Genomic DNA, 27,794 nt, shown 5'->3' with positions numbered 1-27,794 from the left:
TCTCCAATCTTCCCAAATTCTGATAGAGGGCCATGAGACTTAGACCTGAGTGCAAAAATGGAGGCTCTAGCCCCTTCCAGAGCTGAGATATCGAAACTCAAAAATTCGGCCCAAAAAAAAAAACGACAGTGGTACCCCTTACGTTTTTTTTTTGGGCGAAAAATTAAGTTTCTCCAATCTTCCCAAATTCTGATAGAGGGCCATGAGACTTAGACCTGAGTGCAAAAATGGAGGCTCTAGCCTCTTCCAGAGCTGAGATATCGAAACTCAAAAATTCGGCCCGAAAAAAAAAACGACAGTGGTACCCCTTACTTTTTTTTTTTGGGCGAAAAATTAAGTTTCTCCAATCTTCCCAAAACTCTGGATTCTGATAGAGGGCCATAAGACTTAGACCTGAGTGTAAAAATGGAGGCTCTAGACCCTTCCAGAGCTGAGATATCGAAACTCAAAAATTCGGCCCGAAAAAAAAAACGACAGTGGTACCCCTTACGTTTTTTTTTTTTTTTGGGCGAAAAATTAAGTTTCTCCAATCTTCCCAAAACTCTGGATTCTGATAGAGGGCCATGGGACTTAGACCTGAGTGCAAAAATGGAGGCTCTAGCCCCTTCCAGAGCTGAGATATCGAAACTCAAAAATTCGGCCCGAAAAAAAAAACGACAGTGGTACCCCTTACGTTTTTTTTTTGGGGCGAAAAATTAAGTTTCTCCAATCTTCCCAAATTCTGATAGAGGGCCATGAGACTTAGACCTGAGTGCAAAAATGGAGGCTCTAGCCCCTTCCAGAGCTGAGATATCGAAACTCAAAAATTCGGCCCGAAAAAAAAAAAACACAGTGGTACCCCTTACGTTTTTTTTTGGGGCGAAAAATTAAGTTTCTCCAATCTTCCCAAAACTCTGGATTCTGATAGAGGGCCATGAGACTTAGACCTGAGTGCAAAAATGGAGGCTCTAGCCCCTTCCAGAGCTGAGATATCGAAACTCAAAAATTCGGCCCGAAAAAAAAACGACAGTGGTACCCCTTACGTTTTTTTTTTGGGCGAAAAATTAAGTTTCTCCAATCTTCCCAAATTCTGATAGAGGGCCATGAGACTTAGACCTGAGTGCAAAAATGGAGGCTCTAGCCCCTTCCAGAGCTGAGATATCGAAACTCAAAAATTCGGCCCGAAAAAAAAAACGACAGTGGTACCCCTTACGTTTTTTTTTTTGGCGAAAAATTAAGTTTCTCCAATCTTCCCAAATTATGATAGAGGGCCATGAGACTTAGACCTGAGTGAAAAAATGGAGGCTCTAGCCCCTTCCAGAGCTGAGATATCGAAACTCAAAAATTCGGCCCGAAAAAAAAAAACGACAGTGGTACCCCTTACGTTTTTTTTTTTGGGCGAAAAATTAAGTTTCTCCAATCTTCCCAAATTCTGATAGAGGGCCATGAGACTTAGACCTGAGTGCAAAAATGGAGGCTCTAGCCCCTTCCAGAGCTGAGATATCGAAACTCAAAAATTCGGCCTGAAAAAAAAAAACGACAGTGGTACCCCTTACGTTTTTTTTTTGGGGCGAAAAATTAAGTTTCTCCAATCTTCCCAAATTCTGATAGAGGGCCATGAGACTTAGACCTGAGTGCAAAAATGGAGGCTCTAGCCCCTTCCAGAGCTGAGATATCGAAACTCAAAAATTCGGCCCGAAAAAAAAACGACAGTGGTACCCCTTACGTTTTTTTTTTTGGGCGAAAAATTAAGTTTCTCCAATCTTCCCAAATTCTGATAGAGGGCCATGAGACTTAGACCTGAGTGCAAAAATGGAGGCTCTAGCCCCTTCCAGAGCTGAGATATCGAAACTCAAAAATTCGGCCCGAAAAAAAAACGACAGTGGTACCCCTTACGTTTTTTTTTTGGGCGAAAAATTAAGTTTCTCCAATCTTCCCAAATTCTGATAGAGGGCCATGAGACTTAGACCTGAGTGCAAAAATGGAGGCTCTAGCCCCTTCCAGAGCTGAGATATCGAAACTCAAAAATTCGGCCCGAAAAAAAAACGACAGTGGTACCCCTTACATTTTTTTTTTGGGCGAAAAATTAAGTTTCTCCAATCTTCCCAAATTCTGATAGAGGGCCATGAGACTTAGACCTGAGTGCAAAAATGGAGGCTCTAGCCCCTTCCAGAGCTGAGATATCGAAACTCAAAAATTCGGCCCGAAAAAAAAACGACAGTGGTACCCCTTACGTTTTTTTTTTTGGGCGAAAAATTAAGTTTCTCCAATCTTCCCAAATTCTGATAGAGGGCCATGAGACTTAGACCTGAGTGCAAAAATGGAGGCTCTAGCCCCTTCCAGAGCTGAGATATCGAAACTCAAAAATTCGGCCTGAAAAAAAAAACGACAGTGGTACCCCTTACGTTTTTTTTTTTGGGGCGAAAAATTAAGTTTCTCCAATCTTCCCAAATTCTGATAGAGGGCCATGAGACTTAGACCTGAGTGCAAAAATGGAGGCTCTAGCCCCTTCCAGAGCTGAGATATCGAAACTCAAAAATTCGGCCCGAAAAAAAAACGACAGTGGTACCCCTTACGTTTTTTTTTTTGGGCGAAAAATTAAGTTTCTCCAATCTTCCCAAATTCGGATAGAGGGCCATGAGACTTAGACCTGAGTGCAAAAATGGAGGCTCTAGCCCCTTCCAGAGCTGAGATATCGAAACTCAAAAATTCGGCCCGAAAAAAAAAACGACAGTGGTACCCCTTACGTTTTTTTTTTTGGGCGAAAAATTAAGTTTCTCCAATCTTCCCAAATTATGATAGAGGGCCATGAGACTTAGACCTGAGTGAAAAAATGGAGGCTCTAGCCCCTTCCAGAGCTGAGATATCGAAACTCAAAAATTCGGCCCGAAAAAAAAACGACAGTGGTACCCCTTACGTTTTTTTTTTTGGGCGAAAAATTAAGTTTCTCCAATCTTCCCAAATTCTGATAGAGGGCCATGAGACTTAGACCTGAGTGCAAAAATTGAGGCTCTAGCCCCTTCCAGAGCTGAGATATCGAAACTCAAAAATTCGGCCCGAAAAAAAAAACGACAGTGGTACCCCTTACGTTTTTTTTTTTTGGGCGAAAAATTAAGTTTCTCCAATCTTCCCAAATTCTGATAGAGGGCCATGAGACTTAGACCTGAGTGCAAAAATTGAGGCTCTAGCCCCTTCCAGAGCTGAGATATCGAAACTCAAAAATTCGGCCCGAAAAAAAAACGACAGTGGTACCCCTTACGGTTTTTTTTTTGGGCGAAAAATTAAGTTTCTCCAATCTTCCCAAATTCTGATAGAGGGCCATGAGACTTAGACCTGAGTGCAAAAATGGAGGCTCTAGCCCCTTCCAGAGCTGAGATATCGAAACTCAAAAATTCGGCCCGAAAAAAAAACGACAGTGGTACCCCTTACATTTTTTTTTTGGGCGAAAAATTAAGTTTCTCCAATCTTCCCAAAACTCTGGATTCTGATAGAGGCCCATAAGACTTAGACCTGAGTGCAAAAATGGAGGCTCTAGCCCCTTCCAGAGCTGAGATATCGAAACTCAAAAATTCGGCCCGAAAAAAAAAACGACAGTGGTACCCCTTACGTTTTTTTTTTTTTTGGGCGAAAAATTAAGTTTCTCCAATCTTCCCAAAACTCTGGATTCTGATAGAGGGCCATGGGACTTAGACCTGAGTGCAAAAATGGAGGCTCTAGCCCCTTCCAGAGCTGAGATATCGAAACTCAAAAATTCGGCCCGAAAAAAAAAACGACAGTGGTACCCCTTACGTTTTTTTTTTTGGGCGAAAAATTAAGTTTCTCCAATCTTCCCAAATTCTGATAGAGGGCCATGAGACTTAGACCTGAGTGCAAAAATGGAGGCTCTAGCCCCTTCCAGAGCTGAGATATCGAAACTCAAAAATTCGGCCCGAAAAAAAAAACGACAGTGGTACCCCTTACGTTTTTTTTTTGGGGCGAAAAATTAAGTTTCTCCAATCTTCCCAAAACTCTGGATTCTGATAGAGGGCCATGAGACTTAGACCTGAGTGCAAAAATGGAGGCTCTAGCCCCTTCCAGAGCTGAGATATCGAAACTCAAAAATTCGGCCCGAAAAAAAAACGACAGTGGTACCCCTTACGTTTTTTTTTTGGGCGAAAAATTAAGTTTCTCCAATCTTCCCAAATTCTGATAGAGGGCCATGAGACTTAGACCTGAGTGCAAAAGTGGAGGCTCTAGCCCCTTCCAGAGCTGACATATCGAAACTCAAAAATTCGGCCCGAAAAAAAAACGACAGTGGTACCCCTTACGTTTTTTTTTTGGGCGAAAAATTAAGTGTCTCCAATCTTCCCAAATTCTGATAGAGGGCCATGAGACTTAGACCTGAGTGCAAAAATGGAGGCTCTAGCCCCTTCCAGAGCTGAGATATCGAAACTCAAAAATTCGGCCCGAAAAAAAAAACGACAGTGGTACCCCTTACGTTTTTTTTTTTGGGGCGAAAAATTAAGTTTCTCCAATCTTCCCAAAACTCTGGATTCTGATAGAGGGCCATGAGACTTAGACCTGAGTGCAAAAATGGAGGCTCTAGCCCCTTCCAGAGCTGAGATATCGAAACTCAAAAATTCGGCCCGAAAAAAAAACGACAGTGGTACCCCTTACGTTTTTTTTTTTGGGCGAAAAATTAAGTTTCTCCAATCTTCCCAAATTCTGATAGAGGGCCATGAGACTTAGACCTGAGTGCAAAAATGGAGGCTCTAGCCCCTTCCAGAGCTGAGATATCGAAACTCAAAAATTCGGCCCGAAAAAAAAAAAACGACAGTGGTACCCCTTGCGTTTTTTTTTTGGGCGAAAAATTAAGTTTCTCCAATCTTCCCAAATTATGATAGAGGGCCATGAGACTTAGACCTGAGTGAAAAAATGGAGGCTCTAGCCCCTTCCAGAGCTGAGATATCGAAACTCAAAAATTCGGCCCGAAAAAAAAAACGACAGTGGTACCCCTTACGTTTTTTTTTTTGGGCGAAAAATTAAGTTTCTCCAATCTTCCCAAATTCTGATAGAGGGCCATGAGACTTAGACCTGAGTGCAAAAATTGAGGCTCTAGCCCCTTCCAGAGCTGAGATATCGAAACTCAAAAATTCGGCCCGAAAAAAAAACGACAGTGGTACCCCTTACGGTTTTTTTTTTGGGCGAAAAATTAAGTTTCTCCAATCTTCCCAAATTCTGATAGAGGGCCATGAGACTTAGACCTGAGTGCAAAAATGGAGGCTCTAGCCCCTTCCAGAGCTGAGATATCGAAACTCAAAAATTCGGCCCAAAAAAAAAAAACGACAGTGGTACCCCTTACGTTTTTTTTTTGGGCGAAAAATTAAGTTTCTCCAATCTTCCCAAATTCTGATAGAGGGCCATGAGACTTAGACCTGAGTGCAAAAATGGAGGCTCTAGCCCCTTCCAGAGCTGAGATATCGAAACTCAAAAATTCGGATCGAAAAAAAAACGACAGTGGTACCCCTTACATTTTTTTTTTGGGCGAAAAATTAAGTTTCTCCAATCTTCCCAAATTCTGATAGAGGGCCATGAGACTTAGACCTGAGTGCAAAAATGGAGGCTCTAGCCCCTTCCAGAGCTGAGATATCGAAACTCAAAAATTCGGCCCGAAAAAAAAACGACAGTGGTACCCCTTACATTTTTTTTTGGGGCGAAAAATTAAGTTTCTCCAATCTTCCCAAATTCTGATAGAGGGCCATGAGACTTAGACCTGAGTGCAAAAATGAAGGCTCTAGCCCCTTCCAGAGCTGAGATATCGAAACTCAAAAATTCGGCCCGAAAAAAAAACGACAGTGGTACCCCTTACGTTTTTTTTTTTTGGGCGAAAAATTAAGTTTCTCCAATCCTCCCAAATTCTGATAGAGGGCCATGAGACTTAGACCTGAGTGCAAAAATGGAGGCTCTAGCCCCTTCCAGAGCTGAGATATCGAAACTCAAAAATTCGGCCCGAAAAAAAAACGACAGTGGTACCCCTTACATTTTTTTTTTGGGCGAAAAATTAAGTTTCTCCAATCTTCCCAAAACTCTGGATTCTGATAGAGGGCCATAAGACTTAGACCTGAGTGCAAAAATGGAGGCTCTAGCCCCTTCCAGAGCTGAGATATCGAAACTCAAAAATTCGGCCCGAAAAAAAAAACGACAGTGGTACCCCTTACGTTTTTTTTGGGGGAGAAAAATTAAGTTTCTCCAATCTTCCCAAAACTCTGGATTCTGATAGAGGGCCATGAGACTTAGACCTGAGTGCAAAAATGGAGGCTCTAGCCCCTTCCAGAGCTGAGATATCGAAACTCAAAAATTCGGCCCGAAAAAAAAACGACAGTGGTACCCCTTACGTTTTTTTTTTGGGCGAAAAATTAAGTGTCTCCAATCTTCCCAAATTCTGATAGAGGGCCATGAGACTTAGACCTGAGTGCAAAAATGGAGGCTCTAGCCCCTTCCAGAGCTGAGATATCGAAACTCAAAAATTCGGCCCGAAAAAAAAAACGACAGTGGTACCCCTTACGTTTTTTTTTTTGGGGCGAAAAATTAAGTTTCTCCAATCTTCCCAAAACTCTGGATTCTGATAGAGGGCCATGAGACTTAGACCTGAGTGCAAAAATGGAGGCTCTAGCCCCTTCCAGAGCTGAGATATCGAAACTCAAAAATTCGGCCCGAAAAAAAAACGACAGTGGTACCCCTTACGTTTTTTTTTTTGGGCGAAAAATTAAGTTTCTCCAATCTTCCCAAATTCTGATAGAGGGCCATGAGACTTAGACCTGAGTGCAAAAATGGAGGCTCTAGCCCCTTCCAGAGCTGAGATATCGAAACTCAAAAATTCGGCCCGAAAAAAAAAAACGACAGTGGTACCCCTTACGTTTTTTTTTTGGGCGAAAAATTAAGTTTCTCCAATCTTCCCAAATTATGATAGAGGGCCATGAGACTTAGACCTGAGTGAAAAAATGGAGGCTCTAGCCCCTTCCAGAGCTGAGATATCGAAACTCAAAAATTCGGCCCGAAAAAAAAAACGACAGTGGTACCCCTTACGTTTTTTTTTTTGGGCGAAAAATTAAGTTTCTCCAATCTTCCCAAATTCTGATAGAGGGCCATGAGACTTAGACCTGAGTGCAAAAATTGAGGCTCTAGCCCCTTCCAGAGCTGAGATATCGAAACTCAAAAATTCGGCCCGAAAAAAAAACGACAGTGGTACCCCTTACGGTTTTTTTTTTGGGCGAAAAATTAAGTTTCTCCAATCTTCCCAAATTCTGATAGAGGGCCATGAGACTTAGACCTGAGTGCAAAAATGGAGGCTCTAGCCCCTTCCAGAGCTGAGATATCGAAACTCAAAAATTCGGCCCAAAAAAAAAAAACGACAGTGGTACCCCTTACGTTTTTTTTTTGGGCGAAAAATTAAGTTTCTCCAATCTTCCCAAATTCTGATAGAGGGCCATGAGACTTAGACCTGAGTGCAAAAATGGAGGCTCTAGCCCCTTCCAGAGCTGAGATATCGAAACTCAAAAATTCGGATCGAAAAAAAAACGACAGTGGTACCCCTTACATTTTTTTTTTGGGCGAAAAATTAAGTTTCTCCAATCTTCCCAAATTCTGATAGAGGGCCATGAGACTTAGACCTGAGTGCAAAAATGGAGGCTCTAGCCCCTTCCAGAGCTGAGATATCGAAACTCAAAAATTCGGCCCGAAAAAAAAACGACAGTGGTACCCCTTACATTTTTTTTGGGGCGAAAAATTAAGTTTCTCCAATCTTCCCAAATTCTGATAGAGGGCCATGAGACTTAGACCTGAGTGCAAAAATGAAGGCTCTAGCCCCTTCCAGAGCTGAGATATCGAAACTCAAAAATTCGGCCCGAAAAAAAACCGACAGTGGTACCCCTTACGTTTTTTTTTTTTGGGCGAAAAATTAAGTTTCTCCAATCCTCCCAAATTCTGATAGAGGGCCATGAGACTTAGACCTGAGTGCAAAAATGGAGGCTCTAGCCCCTTCCAGAGCTGAGATATCGAAACTCAAAAATTCGGCCCGAAAAAAAAACGACAGTGGTACCCCTTACATTTTTTTTTTGGGCGAAAAATTAAGTTTCTCCAATCTTCCCAAAACTCTGGATTCTGATAGAGGGCCATAAGACTTAGACCTGAGTGCAAAAATGGAGGCTCTAGCCCCTTCCAGAGCTGAGATATCGAAACTCAAAAATTCGGCCCGAAAAAAAAAACGACAGTGGTACCCCTTACGTTTTTTTTGGGGGAGAAAAATTAAGTTTCTCCAATCTTCCCAAAACTCTGGATTCTGATAGAGGGCCATGAGACTTAGACCTGAGTGCAAAAATGGAGGCTCTAGCCCCTTCCAGAGCTGAGATTTTGAAACTCAAAAATTCGGCCCGAAAAAAAAAAACGACAGTGGTACCCCTTACGTTTTTTTTTTTTGGGCGAAAAATTAAGTTTCTCCAATCTTCCCAAAACTATGGATTCTGATAGAGGGCCATGAGACTTAGACCTGAGTGCAAAAATGGAGGCTCTAGCCCCTTCCAGAGCTGAGATATCGAAACTCAAAAATTCGGCCCGAAAAAAAACGACAGTGGTACCCCTTACGTTTTTTTTTTTTTGGGCGAAAAATTAAGTTTCTCCAATCTTCCCAAATTCTGGTAGAGGGCCATGAGACTTAGGCCTGAGTGCAAAAATGGAGGCTCTAGACCCTTCCAGAGCTGAGATATCGAAACTCAAAAATTCGACCCGAAAAAAAAAACGACAGTGGTACCCCTTCCGTGTTTTTTTTTTCGGGCGAAAAATTAAGTTTCTCCAATCTTCTCAAAACTCTGGATTCTGATAGAGGGCCATGAGACTTTAACCTGAGTGCAAAAATTGAGGCTCTAGACTCTTCCAGAGCTGAGATATCGAAACTCAAAAATTCGACCCGAAAAAAAAACGACAGTGGTACCCCTTACGTTTTTTTTTTTGGGCGAAAAATTAAGTTTCTCCAATCTTCCCAAATTCTGATAGAGGGCCATGAGACTTAGACCTGAGTGCAAAAATGGAGGCTCTAGCCCCTTCCAGAGCTGAGATATCGAAACTCAAAAATTCGGCCCGAAAAAAAAACGACAGTGGTACCCCTTACGTTTTTTTTTTGGGCGAAAAATTAAGTTTCTCCAATCTTCCCAAATTCTGATAGAGGGCCATGAGACTTAGACCTGAGTGCAAAAATGGAGGCTCTAGCCCCTTCCAGAGCTGAGATATCGAAACTCAAAAATTCGGCCCGAAAAAAAAACGACAGTGGTACCCCTTACATTTTTTTTTTGGGCGAAAAATTAAGTTTCTCCAATCTTCCCAAATTCTGATAGAGGGCCATGAGACTTAGACCTGAGTGCAAAAATGGAGGCTCTAGCCCCTTCCAGAGCTGAGATATCGAAACTCAAAAATTCGGCCCGAAAAAAAAACGACAGTGGTACCCCTTACGTTTTTTTTTTTGGGCGAAAAATTAAGTTTCTCCAATCTTCCCAAATTCTGATAGAGGGCCATGAGACTTAGACCTGAGTGCAAAAATGGAGGCTCTAGCCCCTTCCAGAGCTGAGATATCGAAACTCAAAAATTCGGCCTGAAAAAAAAAACGACAGTGGTACCCCTTACGTTTTTTTTTTTGGGGCGAAAAATTAAGTTTCTCCAATCTTCCCAAATTCTGATAGAGGGCCATGAGACTTAGACCTGAGTGCAAAAATGGAGGCTCTAGCCCCTTCCAGAGCTGAGATATCGAAACTCAAAAATTCGGCCCGAAAAAAAAAACGACAGTGGTACCCCTTACGTTTTTTTTTTGGGCGAAAAATTAAGTTTCTCCAATCTTCCCAAATTATGATAGAGGGCCATGAGACTTAGACCTGAGTGAAAAAATGGAGGCTCTAGCCCCTTCCAGAGCTGAGATATCGAAACTCAAAAATTCGGCCCGAAAAAAAAACGACAGTGGTACCCCTTACGTTTTTTTTTTTTGGGCGAAAAATTAAGTTTCTCCAATCTTCCCAAATTCTGATAGAGGGCCATGAGACTTAGACCTGAGTGCAAAAATTGAGGCTCTAGCCCCTTCCAGAGCTGAGATATCGAAACTCAAAAATTCGGCCCGAAAAAAAAACGACAGTGGTACCCCTTACGTTTTTTTTTTTGGGCGAAAAATTAAGTTTCTCCAATCTTCCCAAATTCTGATAGAGGGCCATGAGACTTAGACCTGAGTGCAAAAATGGAGGCTCTAGCCCCTTCCAGAGCTGAGATATCGAAACTCAAAAATTCGGCCCAAAAAAAAAAAACGACAGTGGTACCCCTTACGTTTTTTTTTTGGGCGAAAAATTAAGTTTCTCCAATCTTCCCAAATTCTGATAGAGGGCCATGAGACTTAGACCTGAGTGCAAAAATGGAGGCTCTAGCCCCTTCCAGAGCTGAGATATCGAAACTCAAAAATTCGGCCCGAAAAAAAAAACGACAGTGGTACCCCTTACGTTTTTTTTTTGGGGCGAAAAATTAAGTTTCTCCAATCTTCCCAAAACTCTGGATTCTGATAGAGGGCCATGAGACTTAGACCTGAGTGCAAAAATGGAGGCTCTAGCCCCTTCCAGAGCTGAGATATCGAAACTCAAAAATTCGGCCCGAAAAAAAAACGACAGTGGTACCCCTTACGTTTTTTTTTTTTGGGGCGAAAAATTGAGTTTCTCCAATCTTCCCAAATTCTGATAGAGGGCCATGAGACTTAGACCTGAGTGCAAAAGTGGAGGCTCTAGCCCCTTCCAGAGCTGACATATCGAAACTCAAAAATTCGGCCCGAAAAAAAAACGACAGTGGTACCCCTTACGTTTTTTTTTTGGGCGAAAAATTAAGTGTCTCCAATCTTCCCAAATTCTGATAGAGGGCCATGAGACTTAGACCTGAGTGCAAAAATGGAGGCTCTAGCCCCTTCCAGAGCTGAGATATCGAAACTCAAAAATTCGGCCCGAAAAAAAAAACGACAGTGGTACCCCTTACGTTTTTTTTTTTGGGGCGAAAAATTAAGTTTCTCCAATCTTCCCAAAACTCTGGATTCTGATAGAGGGCCATGAGACTTAGACCTGAGTGCAAAAATGGAGGCTCTAGCCCCTTCCAGAGCTGAGATATCGAAACTCAAAAATTCGGCCCGAAAAAAAAAACGACAGTGGTACCCCTTACGTTTTTTTTTTGGGGCGAAAAATTAAGTTTCTCCAATCTTCCCAAAACTCTGGATTCTGATAGAGGGCCATGAGACTTAGACCTGAGTGCAAAAATGGAGGCTCTAGCCCCTTCCAGAGCTGAGATATCGAAACTCAAAAATTCGGCCCGAAAAAAAAACGACAGTGGTACCCCTTACGTTTTTTTTTTTTGGGGCGAAAAATTGAGTTTCTCCAATCTTCCCAAATTCTGATAGAGGGCCATGAGACTTAGACCTGAGTGCAAAAGTGGAGGCTCTAGCCCCTTCCAGAGCTGACATATCGAAACTCAAAAATTCGGCCCGAAAAAAAAACGACAGTGGTACCCCTTACGTTTTTTTTTTGGGCGAAAAATTAAGTGTCTCCAATCTTCCCAAATTCTGATAGAGGGCCATGAGACTTAGACCTGAGTGCAAAAATGGAGGCTCTAGCCCCTTCCAGAGCTGAGATATCGAAACTCAAAAATTCGGCCCGAAAAAAAAAACGACAGTGGTACCCCTTACGTTTTTTTTTTTGGGGCGAAAAATTAAGTTTCTCCAATCTTCCCAAAACTCTGGATTCTGATAGAGGGCCATGAGACTTAGACCTGAGTGCAAAAATGGAGGCTCTAGCCCCTTCCAGAGCTGAGATATCGAAACTCAAAAATTCGGCCCGAAAAAAAAACGACAGTGGTACCCCTTACGTTTTTTTTTTTGGGCGAAAAATTAAGTTTCTCCAATCTTCCCAAATTCTGATAGAGGGCCATGAGACTTAGACCTGAGTGCAAAAATGGAGGCTCTAGCCCCTTCCAGAGCTGAGATATCGAAACTCAAAAATTCGGCCCGAAAAAAAAAAACGACAGTGGTACCCCTTACGTTTTTTTTTTGAGCGAAAAATTAAGTTTCTCCAATCTTCCCAAATTATGATAGAGGGCCATGAGACTTAGACCTGAGTGAAAAAATGGAGGCTCTAGCCCCTTCCAGAGCTGAGATATCGAAACTCAAAAATTCGGCCCGAAAAAAAAAACGACAGTGGTACCCCTTACGTTTTTTTTTTTGGGCGAAAAATTAAGTTTCTCCAATCTTCCCAAATTCTGATAGAGGGCCATGAGACTTAGACCTGAGTGCAAAAATTGAGGCTCTAGCCCCTTCCAGAGCTGAGATATCGAAACTCAAAAATTCGGCCCGAAAAAAAAAACGACAGTGGTACCCCTTACGGGTTTTTTTTTGGGCGAAAAATTAAGTTTCTCCAATCTTCCCAAATTCTGATAGAGGGCCATGAGACTTAGACCTGAGTGCAAAAATGGAGGCTCTAGCCCCTTCCAGAGCTGAGATATCGAAACTCAAAAATTCGGCCCAAAAAAAAAAAACGACAGTGGTACCCCTTACGTTTTTTTTTTGGGCGAAAAATTAAGTTTCTCCAATCTTCCCAAATTCTGATAGAGGGCCATGAGACTTAGACCTGAGTGCAAAAATGGAGGCTCTAGCCCCTTCCAGAGCTGAGATATCGAAACTCAAAAATTCGGATCGAAAAAAAAACGACAGTGGTACCCCTTACATTTTTTTTTTGGGCGAAAAATTAAGTTTCTCCAATCTTCCCAAATTCTGATAGAGGGCCATGAGACTTAGACCTGAGTGCAAAAATGGAGGCTCTAGCCCCTTCCAGAGCTGAGATATCGAAACTCAAAAATTCGGCCCGAAAAAAAAACGACAGTGGTACCCCTTACATTTTTTTTTGGGGCGAAAAATTAAGTTTCTCCAATCTTCCCAAATTCTGATAGAGGGCCATGAGACTTAGACCTGAGTGCAAAAATGAAGGCTCTAGCCCCTTCCAGAGCTGAGATATCGAAACTCAAAAATTCGGCCCGAAAAAAAAACGACAGTGGTACCCCTTACGTTTTTTTTTTTTGGGCGAAAAATTAAGTTTCTCCAATCCTCCCAAATTCTGATAGAGGGCCATGAGACTTAGACCTGAGTGCAAAAATGGAGGCTCTAGCCCCTTCCAGAGCTGAGATATCGAAACTCAAAAATTCGGCCCGAAAAAAAAACGACAGTGGTACCCCTTACATTTTTTTTTTGGGCGAAAAATTAAGTTTCTCCAATCTTCCCAAAACTCTGGATTCTGATAGAGGGCCATAAGACTTAGACCTGAGTGCAAAAATGGAGGCTCTAGCCCCTTCCAGAGCTGAGATATCGAAACTCAAAAATTCGGCCCGAAAAAAAAAACGACAGTGGTACCCCTTACGTTTTTTTTGGGGGAGAAAAATTAAGTTTCTCCAATCTTCTCAAAACTCTGGATTCTGATAGAGGGCCATGAGACTTTAACCTGAGTGCAAAAATTGAGGCTCTAGACTCTTCCAGAGCTGAGATATCGAAACTCAAAAATTCGACCCGAAAAAAAAACACGACAGTGGTACCCCTTTCGTTTGTTTTTGTTTTTTTCGGGCGAAAAATGAAGTTTCTCCAATTTTCTCAAAACTCTGGATTCTGATAGAGGGCCATGAGACTTTAACCTGAGTGCAAAAATGGAGGCTCTAGACCCTTCCAGAGCTGAGATATCGAAACTCAAAAATTCGACCCGAAAAAAAAAAAACGACAGTGGTACTCCTTTCGTTTTTTTTTTTTTTTTCGGGCGAAAAATTAAGTTTCTCCAATCTTCTCAAAACTCTGGATTCTCATAGAGGGCCATGAGACTTTAACCTGAGTGCAAAAATGGAGGCTCTAGACTCTTCCAGAGCTGAGATATCGAAACTCAAAAATTCGACCTGAAAAAAAACCCACAGTGGTACCCCTTTCGTTTTTTTTTTTTTTTTTCGGCTGAAAAATTAAGTTTCTCCAATCTTCTCAAAACTCTGGATTCTGATAGAGGGCCATGAGACTTTAACCTGAGTGCAAAAATGGAGGCTCTAGACCCTTCCAGAGCTGAGATATCGAAACTCAAATATTCAACCCGAAAAAAAAAACGACAGTGGTACCCCTTTCGTTTTTTTTTTTCGGGCGAAAAATTAAGTTTCTCCAATCTTCTCAAAACTCTGGATTCTGATAGAGGGCCATGAGACTTTAACCTGAGTGCAAAAATGGAGGCTCTAGACCCTTCCAGAGCTGAGATATCGAAACTCAAAAATTCGACCCCCCAAAAAAAAAAACGACAGTGGTACCCCTTTCGTTTGTTTTTGTTTTTCGGGTGAAAAATTAAGTTTCTCCAATCTTCTCAAAACTCTGGATTCTGATAGAGGGCCATGAGACTTTAACCTGAGCGCAAAAATGGAGGCTCTAGACCCTTCCAGAGCTGAGATATCGAAACTCAAAAATTCGACCCGAAAAAAAAAACGACAGTGGTACCCCTTTCGTGTTTTTTTTTTTCGGGCGAAAAATTAAGTTTCTCCAATCTTCTCAAAACTCTGGATTCTGATAGAGGGCCATGAGACTTTAACCTGAGTGCAAAAATGGAGGCTCTAGACCCTTCCAGAGCTGAGATATCGAAACTCAAAAATTCGACCCGAAAAAAAAAACGACAGTGGTACCCCTTTCGTTTTTTTTTTTTCGGGCGAAAAATTAAGTTTCTCCAATCTTCTCAAAACTCTGGATTCTGATAGAGGGCCATGAGACTTTAACCTGAGTGCAAAAATGGAGGCTCTAGACCCTTCCAGAGCTGAGATATCGAAACTCAAAAATTCGACCCCCCAAAAAAAAAAACGACAGTGGTACCCCTTTCGTTTGTTTTAGTTTTTCGGGTGAAAAATTAAGTTTCTCCAATCTTCTCAAAACTCTGGATTCTGATAGAGGGCCATGAGACTTTAACCTGAGCGCAAAAATGGAGGCTCTAGACCCTTCCAGAGCTGAGATATCGAAACTCAAAAATTCGACCCGAAAAAAAAAACGACAGTGGTACCCCTTTCGTGTTTTTTTTTTTCGGGCGAAAAATTAAGTTTCTCCAATCTTCTCAAAACTCTGGATTCTGATAGAGGGCCATGAGACTTTAACCTGAGTGCAAAAATGGAGGCTCTAGACCCTTCCAGAGCTGAGATATCGAAACTCAAAAATTCGACCCGAAAAAAAAAACGACAGTGGTACCCCTTTCGTTTTTTTTTTTTCGGGCGAAAAATTAAGTTTCTCCAATCTTCTCAAAACTCTGGATTCTGATAGAGGGCCATGAGACTTTAACCTGAGTGCAAAAATGGAGGCTCTAGACCCTTCCAGAGCTGAGATATCGAAACTCAAAAATTCGACCCGAAAAAAAAAAAACGACAGTGGTACCCCTTTCGTTTTTTTTTTTTTTTCGGGCGAAAAATTAAGTTTCTCCAATCTTCTCAAAACTCTGGATTCTGATAGAGGGCCACGAGACTTTAACCTGAGTGCAAAAATGGAGGCTCTAGCCTCTTCCAGAGCTGAGATATCGAAACTCAAAAATTCGACCCGAAAAAAAAAATGACAGTGGTACCCCTTTCGTTTGTTTTTTTTTTTTTGGGCGAAAAATTAAGTTTCTCCAATCTTCTCAAAACTCTGGATTCTGATAGAGGGCCATGAGACTTTAACCTGAGTGCAAAAATGGAGGCTCTAGACCCTTCCAGAGCTGAGATATCGAAACTCAAAAATTCGACCCGAAAAAAAAAACGACAGTGGTACCCCTTTCGTTTTTTTTTTTCGGGCGAAAAATTAAGTTTCTCCAATCTTCTCAAAACTCTGGATTCTGATAGAGGGCCATGAGACTTTAACCTGAGTGCAAAAATGGAGGCTCTAGACCCTTCCAGAGCTGAGATATCGAAACTCAAAAATTCGACCCGAAAAAAAAAAAACGACAGTGGTACCCCTTTCGTTTTTTTTTTTTTTTTCGGGCGAAAAATTAAGTTTCTCCAATCTTCTCAAAACTCTGGATTCTGATAGAGGGCCACGAGACTTTAACCTGAGTGCAAAAATGGAGGCTCTAGCCTCTTCCAGAGCTGAGATATCGAAACTCAAAAATTCGACCCGAAAAAAAAAATGACAGTGGTACCCCTTTCGTTTGTTTTTTTTTTTTCGGGTGAAAAATTAAGTTTCTCCAATCTTCTCAAAACTCTGGATTCTGATAGAGGGCCATGAGACTTTAACCTGAGTGCAAAAACGGAGGCTCTAGACCCTTCCAGAGCTGAGATATCGAAACTCAAAAATTCGACCCGAAAAAAAAAAAACGACAGTGGTACCCCTTTCGTTTTTTTTTTTTTTTTTTCGAGCGAAAAATTAAGTTTCTCCAATCTTCTCAAAACTCTGGATTCTGATAGAGGGCCATGAGACTTTAACCTGAGTGCAAAAATGGAGGCTCTACTTCATGCTGCATTTTGATTGGTTGAATCCACAAAGCATTTTATTTCAACCACCATCGGTTGCAGTGCGTGCAGTAACTATTGTCAAATCAACAATGGAATTAAAAAAATATGACTGATGGACCGACAACAAGATTCAGGTTTTATTAAGCTTAAATTCAGAGAATGAAAACCAGCGGGAACTGTAAAGGAGCTCACAGTTCTAAGTCACTTGAGCATTCGCCTAATCTTCACGGTACTTTAGAACAGGGTGGAAACGCAGACACCAACTATAAGGTCTGGGGGGGAAAAAGTTCCTGGGACAAATTGTTCGGTGGAAACATGGTTAAACTGTAGTATGGAAAAGAAAAATACTATGGAAGTCAATGGGGCTTAACAACTGTTTGGTTACTGACATTCTTTTTGTGTTCAGCATAAGAAAGAAGTTCATACAGGTTTGGAACAACTTGAGGGTGAATAAATGACAACATTTTCATTTTTGGGTCAACTATTCCTTTAACCAACAGAATCTCATTCAATAATGAAAGCCATTATTTTTGCAACTCCACTTGCCACCACTAGTGGAGTAGAAATTACACACTTCCATCTTTAAATTCAGATGCCAAAAAGCTTCATCATTATACCCTCAAGCAAAACATTTAAACTAAACCGTGACATCTACACGTTTTCCAAAGTGGACCAACGTGATTATTTCACGTCTTGTCGTGATACGGGTGCACTGAAGTTACAGGAGTTTATTCCCGTTGCTAAGCAATGGAACTAGGTCGAGTATTTAAAAGGTTATGGTTAACACGGTTAATGTGGTTTAACGTCGATGTAATACGTTGTTTTAGCGTACCTTTTGCTTAAATGAGGAGCTGGGGGGACGCCGGAAAAATAGACATTTTACTCATTAGTCTGCTTCATTAAAAACGTGACATTTAGACGTTTTCTTCGGGGTGGATCCGGGCAAATGAATCCTGTTCACCTTGAAAATAATAATTTTTTTTTTTTTTTGCATTTTAAATATTAGACCATTTCTCAGTGATGGTCAATAAAACAAAATTCCATTTTTCTCAGTTTAATGAAAACCAAAAACCAGGTAAGTTTCAGTTTAAGTGTAAGTTTCACTTTTGAGGGGGTTTAAACCGTGACATCTACGCGTTTTCAAAAGTGCACCAAAGTGATTATTTCACGTCTTGTCACGATACCGGGTTGAAGAAATATTGTTTAGGCCACTTTTGTTTGATATAATCACAACAAATTAACGCAAGTATTGAACTCAGGTCTTGATTAAAGCCCAACGCTTTATCAACTGAGCCACTGCATCTGTTGAGTTCAAGGGTGTATTGGACGGGGTTTTATTATTGCAGGTTTGGTTTTATTTGTTGGAAAAATAAATATAGAAATATAATTTGACACAAGAGGGCAGTATAGCCCTATTTATGGTTCTGAGTTTAACCCTTTCATGCATTAATTATGATAACCTCAGTCAGGATTTTTTTCCTTTGTGTTTTTATTGCCCTTAGGGCATGAAAAACAAGATTTGATTTTTTTTTTAAAACAAAATTTTCAAAGAGATTTTCAGATGTCCACTTGAGTGGACAGCATGCATTTATAGTTTAAACTGAAGAGATACTGTATTAAACATAATACAATAATCAAACAGATAAATTACATGTATGTGTATTTAACAAACTAATCAATACAATTACATAAAATCATGTGAAAACTATAAAATATATGAAAAAATATATATATAAATCCGAAATATTGCAAAGGCAATTGACCTGCATAAAAGTTGCACTTCGTGTATCTTGGATATCAGAACATGATGATGTGATTCCATCAGAAATGTCTACAGCCTGTCAATGTACAATTGTGGAAACACTCAGATGCTCCCTCCAGTGTGCCAGAGTATGTCAATTTACCCTTATTAGCTGATAATTCTGATTATGTTAGAGATGGACACATTTCTAGCATAGCCCCTCTTCTGAGAAAACCTAGTGATAGATTTTTTTAAATCTCATCCGAAATGAGCAGTGTTGGGCCAGGCATAACGCATTCAGATTATTTGGTTGATGTTACAAGGAAAGTAATGTGTTAGAAGTAACATGCATTACATAATCAGATTTGTTTTAATGTTTCAAGTAAAGTAATGTATTACAAGTAATATGCATTACCTACTCAGATTACTTTTTGATCTAACAATTAATTACAAGTAATGTGCATTACGTAATCAGATTACATTTTGTTGTTACGAATAAAGAAACGCATTACAAGTAGCATGCATTACATAATCAGATTACTTTTTGATCTAACAAGCAATGCACTACAAGTAACATGCATTATTTAATCAGATTACTTTTTGATCTAACAATGCATTACAAGTAACATGCATTACATAATCAGATTAATTTTGATCTAACAAGTAATGCAGTACAAGTAACATGCATTGTGTAATCAGATTACTTTTTGATGTTACGAGTAAAGAAACATAGGTAAACAGATATTTTTTGATCTAAGAAGTAATGCATTATGTAATTAGATTACTTTTTGATGAAATGAGTAAAGTAATGCATTACAAGTCACAAATTATGTAATTACATAACTTTTTTAGATGTCAATGAAAATTACATTCTAATAATACAACTACATTTATTTACAGTCAAAAAAAGTTACTGCAGATTAAGTATTTTCAAAAACAATATTCACAGTATAAGTATAAATTGTAGCTAAAATATAGCCATTGATGCATGAGGTCCACTATAGTAGACGGGTGATTTATCAGATTTTTCTCCCAATCTAAAATCAAAACTTGGAAAAAAAATTTTTACCTACAAGAGTGTCCTAGGATAGAAGGAATGGGTGGATATTCCGGAGCACCTTGGCATGTCTGACTGGCCATTGGCCATCTTGGTTTTGAGGGGGGAAAAAAATCAATGGCTTATAACTTTGTTGCAATGCATAGGATGATGCACCAGGGTCCACTGAAGAGATTGATGTGCAACTTTCCCATCAAAACCCTTGCAAATTCAAGAAAATGCTTTTTAAATAGCTGTCCACTGTAGTGACCACTATGCATGAAAGGGTTAATCTAAAGGCACTCCAGGCGGATTGACCCTTCATTGAGTGCACTTTCACTTTTGGACAAGAATCATCTGCTAAATTGAAGTTATTTAGTAATAACTGGAGCAACTGGAGCATTGTCTAACCAACACTTTGATGCTATGCCAATCTATTTTAAGAACAAAGTCAGGAAGATTGTGCATTTACAGAAGGGTTATCAAAGTACAAATCAGAATGCAGTTTTAGCAGATGGTTTGTAGGGACCCTAGGTGGGATTGGGCCACACACTGGTGTAAAAACAATATAGCAATAACAATAGCAGTACACATACAGAAACGTTAAAATGTATATGAATGTATAAGGGAATTTGAGCATTCAATTTCATGTCAGCCATATGAATAGGACTACCTTTTATTTAGTGCTACAAAATTGGCCTGCAAAAAGTGGGACAGAACTTTGTTCAAAAGTGAACAGAAAACGTCTCGGTTACGGATGTAACCCTCGTTCCCTGAGTAGGGAATGGAGACGTTACGTCAGAAGTAACGGAGAATGGGGGTTTCGCATAGAAAGCCAATCCTCTACGAGTATTTAAAAACGAGCCAATGGCATGAAAATGCCTTGGGGCTGCATAATTTGCATAGCGTATCTCCGCCCCACGCAGTGGGTATCAAAGGAGGAAGTGAACGCAACCGCAGTATGTCTTCGCTGAGGAGCCAAGGCTGAACTCCGACGTCTACCCAGCGATACAGCTGAAGTGGCAGGGAGACGTAACGTCTCCGTTCCCTACTCAGGGAACGAGGGTTACATCCGTAACAGAGACCGCTCGGTATTTGGAATACAGTTACTTTCATCAGACAGAAATAGACAGTCATTGTACCTATTAGAGCGCTCCACCGGGGGCATCCCAGTGTACCCACGGGCGGCCCCACCATCGAGGGGAGGAAAGGCGGGGGAGGCTAGAGCGCGCTCTCGGGAGGAAAAAGGAGCCTTCCAACTGCGCGTCAGCTCCGCATGCAGCTCGGGGAAAAAAGGTATTGGGGTCGGCTGTGGCCTTGCGGCGGCAGCCTTGCCCAAAAACCAATTATCCATCCGTGAGAGATCGGGGCAGGGCGGAGGGTTCCACTCTAACCCGATACTCACGGCGGCCCAAGATAGCATGGCCGTTAACTCGGGATCAGACACGGGCAACGCTGGCACTCCCGAGGGAGGCAACGCAGCCGCATCCTCATCTCCCGAGGAATCAAGCCCGCCTTGTGATGCTGCGATCGACATCGCATCATCCTCTGGAGCGCCGAACGAAACAGACGGTACCTGCGAAGATGCAGACGGCTGATTCGAACTGGCGCTCGCTGGCTCTAACACTGGAGCGGGGGGTGTGGCCCGAGGAACTATCGTCGGGGCTTTGTTCCACACTGTCACCGTCAGATCACCCTGCCCGCGAGTCGAAGAGCTTCTCGTGGAAGAAGCAGATCGAGTAGCAGGGACGGGGACTCTCACTTTAGTCAGATCATTGAGTCTAGATCTCAGTGTAGAGATGGTCATGTTCCCACAGAGGGAACATGAGTCATCCACGAATGCTGCTGCTGCATGCTGAATGCCCAGGCACACAGAGCAGCGATCGTGACCATCAGAAGATGACATGAAACGACCGCACCCAGAAGAACACGGGCGAGACATCTTTAAAAAGATGTGCCACGTGCAGCTCTTTCAATGAGAGGAGGAAATTCACTCTTTCAGCGCTGAGGCGACCAGGGAGAAGCGCAAAGTCTGGCAGACCACTGCTCAGATCGCAGGCGATGCAGAATCTCGCTGGGTACCGCCGTCACACCAACACTGAAGAGGACGCTCGTCTCGAAGAGTCTTGAATCAGTGAGAATGGCTTTAGGAGTGAAGAGGTCTCTTGGCTCCGAAGCGAAAACATACTGCGGTTGCGTTCACTTCCTCCTTTTATACCCACTGCGTGGGGCGGAGATACGCTATGCAAATTCCGCAGCCCCAAGGCATTTTCATGCCATTGGCTCGTTTTTAAATACTCGAAGAGGATTGGCTTTCTATGCGAAACCCCCATTCTCCGTCACTTCTGACGTAACTCGAAGTGACTACGAAAGGGAACACATGAAAATAAGGTAGGCTACATCAATGTGGGGGGAAATAAAACTCAATAGATTCACTTTAAAAGTATTTTAAAACAAACAAATATAAACATATGCAACGATTATACACACAAACCTCTTAAAACAGATTTTTGCATCTTTTTGTCGACAGTATTTGCATTTATAGCTCAGATACTTTTTAGAAAACGTTATAATCCTAATGAATGAATAAGCAATGTTTCTACTCAAAAGTGCATTGAACACATAAGCGTTTTAATACTCACAAAGTAAACTGTCCGTCATTCATTCCATGTTCTGTTGAACTTTAGCACTTTTGCAGAGTCTGTGGATGATAACAAGGTGATAACTGGACATCCCTGCTGCTGCAAGACATGATTAAATTATGCAGAAAATGCAGTGCTAGGCTACTTATTTTGCTGTTACTGTACTGCGATTCTTTTTTTTTTTTTTTTTTTGTCATTTTTGGGAAAACTTATCTTTATGCTGTTATGCATCTTTGGTTGTCGCCGTGATTGTGGTTTAAATATTTGGCTAAATGATTAGGTCTGTCCATCGCTGAGTTAGCGAGTAGGTAATTTAGTTACAGCGGAACAATGTTCCGTCACTGATTTATAAAAATTTATGATAATTTTGTGTGTGCTGATAGTTTTGACATATTCAATATTGACATATTCTATTTACTTTGTTTCGAGAAGAGGCGAGAATCCTAAAGCAAACACATTTTATAAACAAAAAAAGCCATGAAACAGAACTATAATCCACACAAGGGAATCAGGAACATAATCCAAACAGAGAAGCAGGAGCCCAACAACTTAGAACACAAACATACAGGAACAACAACTGACAAAACACGACTGAAACACAAGGGTATAAATATGCAGGGATCACAAGGTCCCAGGGACAGATGAAGGATATTAGATAGGCTACTAAAAAAAAACTATAAAAACTAACAAGGTAGGCAACAAAAACAAAGGAAACAGGAACTAAACACAGATCACAGGAACAATGGGAACAAAACTAAAACTAACTAGGCCACACAAAACTTGATTATTATTGATTGTCATAAAATAGTGTCAAAATATCAGATGTAACATACATATAGTAAATGCAACCGTTCCTTAATTATGCAGCATATATAGCAGTTATTCTTCTATACTGATTATACTGATAATAAACTACATAGCCTGCAATATTTAATTTGCTAAAAGTTCATTTTAATTGAATAATGAATAATGTTATAAAATTAACAGAAAGAGTATGTAGCAATGAATAAAGTAAATTAGAGAGAAAAAAAAATGTTAATAATAACGTGTAAAATCTGACAGGTACTCACATGATCTGAGGCTGATCAACCCGATCACACTAAATGCGTCTCTATAGCGCGCAGACACAAAGTCCTGTAAAATTAGAGAAATGTGTCTTATATCCTCTGTCTGAGTGGGTGTGCCCATTCTAGCCAACCATGGCACCTGTCTGTTGATGTTTTATTAAGGAAACGGATAACAGGATAATGTGTAATTTAGATGATATATTACAATGGAAGTATGAAAGTCAGAAAAACCTGAATCATACATTTTATAAAAATGCCATAGTATATGTGTATTGTGGCATCATCAGTAATTGCTGAGAGGGGTTTTCTTGCCTAAATTCTGACAGCAAATGTAAAACACAATTTGCCTTTGATAGATAGACCGATCTCAGCTTCAGTAAAAGTTTAACTATGACCACATGTTATGCAATAGTGAAGGTGACTTAAAACAAGTGCTGAATATTGTTGAAAAATACATAGTGTGGTCTAGTAGTTTTACATAGTTTTTAGTTCAATTTTAGTTGTAAAATATTTGTTTGAAATAATTTATTTAGTGTTGTTAACACTATTATTTACATGTACATTTTCCAAATAATGTTAACAACAGATATTTTTTTTATATATATAATTGTATCTGTAATGTTCTATGACAACGAATTCGACGAATGATTAAAAAGTGGCTAATTCGTAACAATTCATACGACCTCACTCGTACGAATTAATACGATTTTGCTAAATCGTACATATTTTACGAATTGGCCAATTCGTATGAATTCGTACGAATGACCTACCCCTTACCCCGCCCCTAAACTTAACCATCACGTGGGTTAAGAAAAATCGTACAAATTAGTACGAGTGAGGTCGTACGAATTAGTACGAATTAGCCACTTTTTAATCATGCGTCGAATTCGTACGAATTGGTCGTAAGATAGTGTTGTCTATGAACCTACTGACACCAACATTAGTAACAACTAAAACAACTTCTGTAATAAATGATCAGGCTAATTGACTAAACACATGCAAGGACACAGAAAAGTAAAGTAATCAGAAAGACTGAATAGGAAGATTCTAGTATTTCAATATTAGATTCCAATGACGGTATTTAGAAAAAATGTATGTAATGTGCACTATTGCCAAATGTTTTGGGACACCTGCCTTTACATGCAGATGAACTTTAATGACATCCCACTCTTAATCCATAGGGTTTCAATTGGAGTTGGCCCACCCTTTGCAGCTATAACAGCTTCAACTCTTCTGAGAAGGCTTTCAACAAGGTTTAGGATTGTGTTTATGCGTTACATCTCTGGATATTTGTATTTTGATGTTTTATCTGGTGTATATGCAATATTTTATGTTATTTTATGTGTTTACCTGCCCAGGGACCAGATGTAAGTTAGCTATTAGCTAACTCTGGTGCAATTACTTTTGATTGTGCATTGTCCCTGTAAAAATAAACAAAAATGAAAATTGCGAATTTTTGACCAATCTTCTAGAAGCGCTTTTGTGAAGTCAGGCACTGATGTTGGACGAGAAGGCTCCCAGTCTCCCCTCTAATTCATCCCAAAGGTATTCTAATCTATAGGGTTGAGGTCAGAACTCTGTGCAGGTCAGTCAAGTTCCTCCACACCAAGCTACTTCATGTCTTTATTGACCTTGCTTTGTGGACTAGTGTGCAGTCATTTAGGAACATCCCCAAACCTTTCCCACATGTTGGGAGCATAAAATGGATGGATGTCCCAATACTTTTGGCAATATAGCAGTGTTGTAGTCGAGACCAGCTCACTCTAATCCGAGACCATAGATAGTCGAGTCCGAGTCGAGACTGAGACCAAAGAGAGTCGAGTCCGAGTCGAGACCGAGACCAAAGAGAGTCGAGTCCGAGTTGAGGCCGAAACCAAAGAGAGTCGAGTCCGAGTTGAGGCCGAGACCAAAGAGAGTCGAGTCCGAGTTGAGGCCGAGATAAAAGAGAGTCGAGTCCGAGTCGAGACCGAGACCAAAGAGAGTCGAGTCCGAGTTGAGGCCGAGATAAAAGAGAGTCCAGTCCGAGACCAAAGAGAGTCGAGTCCGAGTTGAGGCCGAGATAAAAGAGAGTCGAGTCCGAGTCGAGACCGAGACCAAAGAGAGTCGAGTCCGAGTTGAGGCCGAGATAAAAGAGAATCGAGTCCGAGTCGAGGCCGAGACCAAAGAGAGTCGAGTCCGAGTTGAGGCCGAGATAAAAGAGAGTCCAGTCCGAGACCAAAGAGAGTCGAGTACGAGTTGAGGCCGAGATAAAAGAGAATCGAGTCCGAGTCGAGGCCGAGACCAAAGAGAGTCGAGTCCGAGTTGAGGCCGAGATAAAAGAGAATCGAGTCCGAGTCGAGGCCGAAACCAAAGAGAGTCGAGTCCGAGTTGAGGCCGAGATAAAAGAGAGTCGAGTCCGAGTCGAGGCCAAGACCAAAGAGAGTCGAGTCCGAGTTGAGGCCGAGATAAAAGAGAGTCCAGTCCGAGACCAAAGAGAGTCGAGTACGAGTTGAGGCCGAGATAAAAGAGAATCGAGTCCGAGTCGAGGCCGAGACCAAAGAGAGTCGAGTCCGAGTTGAGGCCGAGATAAAAGAGAATCGAGTCCGAGTCGAGGCCGAAACCAAAGAGAGTCGAGTCCGAGTTGAGGCCGAGATAAAAGAGAGTCGAGTCCGAGTCGAGGCCAAGACCAAAGAGAGTCGAGTCCGAGTTGAGTCCGAGATAAAAGAGAGTCCAGTCCGAGACCAAAGAGAGTCGAGTACGAGTTAAGGCCGAGATAAAAGAGAGTCGAGTCCGAGTCGAGACCGAGACCAAAGAGAGTCGAGTCCGAGTTGAGGCCGAGATAAAAGAGAATCGAGTCCGAGTCGAGACCAGATAGGTTGGATAACCTTATTTTTTTAAATATGTAAAATATTTGGCGGTAACAATAAAATTGGCACCATACTCAAACAGTAAACCAAATATACCATGGTATCATGTTATGTACACTGTAATGGTAAAAAGGCCATATAGTGGTGTAAAGGTAATTTTCTTACAATTGTGACTTACAATTATTACAATCAGAAAGTGCTCTTTCACATAATATTACTGCATACGAATTCAGTGTGGCTCTTATATGCAAACTGAATTATGCATGATAAGGCAGACATTTTCAGTACATAGTTGAGCTAGAGGCTCCACATCACATCAGACCTGGGTCCTGCTGCATTTGCGTGCCATGGACATTATAGTCTCAAGTCATGCGCAGTTGCGCTCAAGAAAGTCAGCAATCATTGGACGTTTCAATCAAAAACAATTTAAAGAAATATTAACATACAGTAATAATCATGACATATTTTGAATGGGGTGCACTCGGGAATAAGTCCGAGTCCTAAGTCAAAACGATTCCATGACAAGGCCGAGACCAATAAAATATGGTCTCGAGACCGAGCCTCGAGTACACAACACTGCAATATAGTGTATTATTTGTATACTAGGATATGCATGAACAAGACAATAGGTTCTATTTGTGTCATAACAAGGACAGACTATGTTGTAAGAGCATATAAAAAAAAAACAGTGATGAAGTCAAAGGTAATCTTTGATTAATCTACATGCAGTATCAAACAGAGAACAGCTTTTAACACAGGTAACACAACTTGATAACTTTGAACAGAAACAGAGGAACTTATCCAAACAAGGATGATTAATGACACACCTGAACTAAATGACGAAATCAAGTCAATAACCATCAGGAAGATGGTGCAAACTGTTTTCAGTGTTTCATTTTAAATAGCTAATCAGCTTATAGTCACTAATATTTATTAAGAACAATGGACAAACCTTATATTACTATTGGCAATATGTTTAATCTGATACTCTGTCATTAACATCTTTGTTAATCACGATGTAGTGATTAATCACACATTTTTATGGCTGGGTGGAACTTTAGGGAGGGCTAAAATCCCTTTGGGCCTACTAGTGGGTAGACCTATAGGCTACGTATTCACAGTCACACATATAAACTATATTTAACTCTACATGTAGATGACCACTAGAAATGTTTTATTATGATTATACTGTTTTTTATATTTGTATTTCATGTGACTTTTATTTTGGCATCATTCTATCTTTTTCTCTAAGCTCTTGCACTTACTCCTAAAAAAAGGTTAACGCAAGAAGGCACGATATAAAACAAAGTTTAGAGTCAGAGGTTGGACAATATTACTGTATCCTTCAACTAAAATGTTTTTCCTTTGTTATTACTCTGCACTTATTTTGTTTGGAAGTAATAATTCGAGAATAGTTTACGAAGTCTCTGGCTCAGGGCCAACCACTACCAACCAGGGCCAACATTTGGTAGTGATGTCACGTCACTGTTATACATCCCATGTGGTACCGTAGCCTACCGCTCAAAACATTTCATCATATACAAAAATGAAACTGCAGGGGCACAAATCCGATCTGAGGGGGCAATGCCCGCTTTTGCCACCTCGTGGCGCCGGGCCTGTCTTATATTATTGCTCAAATAAAAATTAAATAAAATACCATCGTGATTTTTAAGTTGACTATATGCCGGCCTTTATTGCTGTGAAGCACTGTGGAAAACAACTGTGTGATAAATGCCGCCACAACTTTTTTGCAGTTGACGAACCGTCTTGTATCGCTTCCCATCATCATATTACATGAACTGCATTTATAAACAAAACAGAGGCAGAAATAAATGTAGGCCCACATACCTTTTCTCTGCTTCAGACGCTTGCACTGCTGCGGAATAGGCCAGTAGCACCTCAATGCAGTACATAAGATCCACAGGGAGGAGTCAGATCAAGATCCAAGGGGTGGAGATGGGTGGGATTAGGGTTGGG

At 40.9% G+C, this 27,794-nt stretch overlaps 1 protein-coding gene across 2 annotated transcripts in view; it reads right to left on the bottom strand.

Annotated features, from left to right (window-relative positions):
• The window catches only part of slc52a3-2a (solute carrier family 52 member 3-2a), a 106,822-nt gene extending 83,765 nt beyond the window's left edge, over nt 1–23,057 (bottom strand). Inside the window, exons 1-2 of one of the 2 annotated variants that reach the window (XM_089122793.1) lie at nt 22,975–23,057; nt 21,905–21,963 (exon numbers count right to left, since the gene is read on the bottom strand). The gene's annotated coding sequence lies outside the window, so the exon portion shown is untranslated. The remainder of the gene's footprint in view (nt 1–21,904; nt 21,964–22,974) is intronic. The other variant, XM_089122794.1, reaches the window with a different exon arrangement.
• Nucleotides 23,058–27,794: the final 4,737 nt, after the last annotated feature.

Source organism: Pimephales promelas, chromosome 18 (genome assembly GCF_988280905.1).
Source record: "Pimephales promelas chromosome 18, fPimPro1.hap1.1, whole genome shotgun sequence".
NCBI classification, from domain to species: Eukaryota; Metazoa; Chordata; class Actinopteri; order Cypriniformes; family Leuciscidae; genus Pimephales; species Pimephales promelas.
This window is presented reverse-complemented; position numbering and strand designations above follow the sequence as displayed.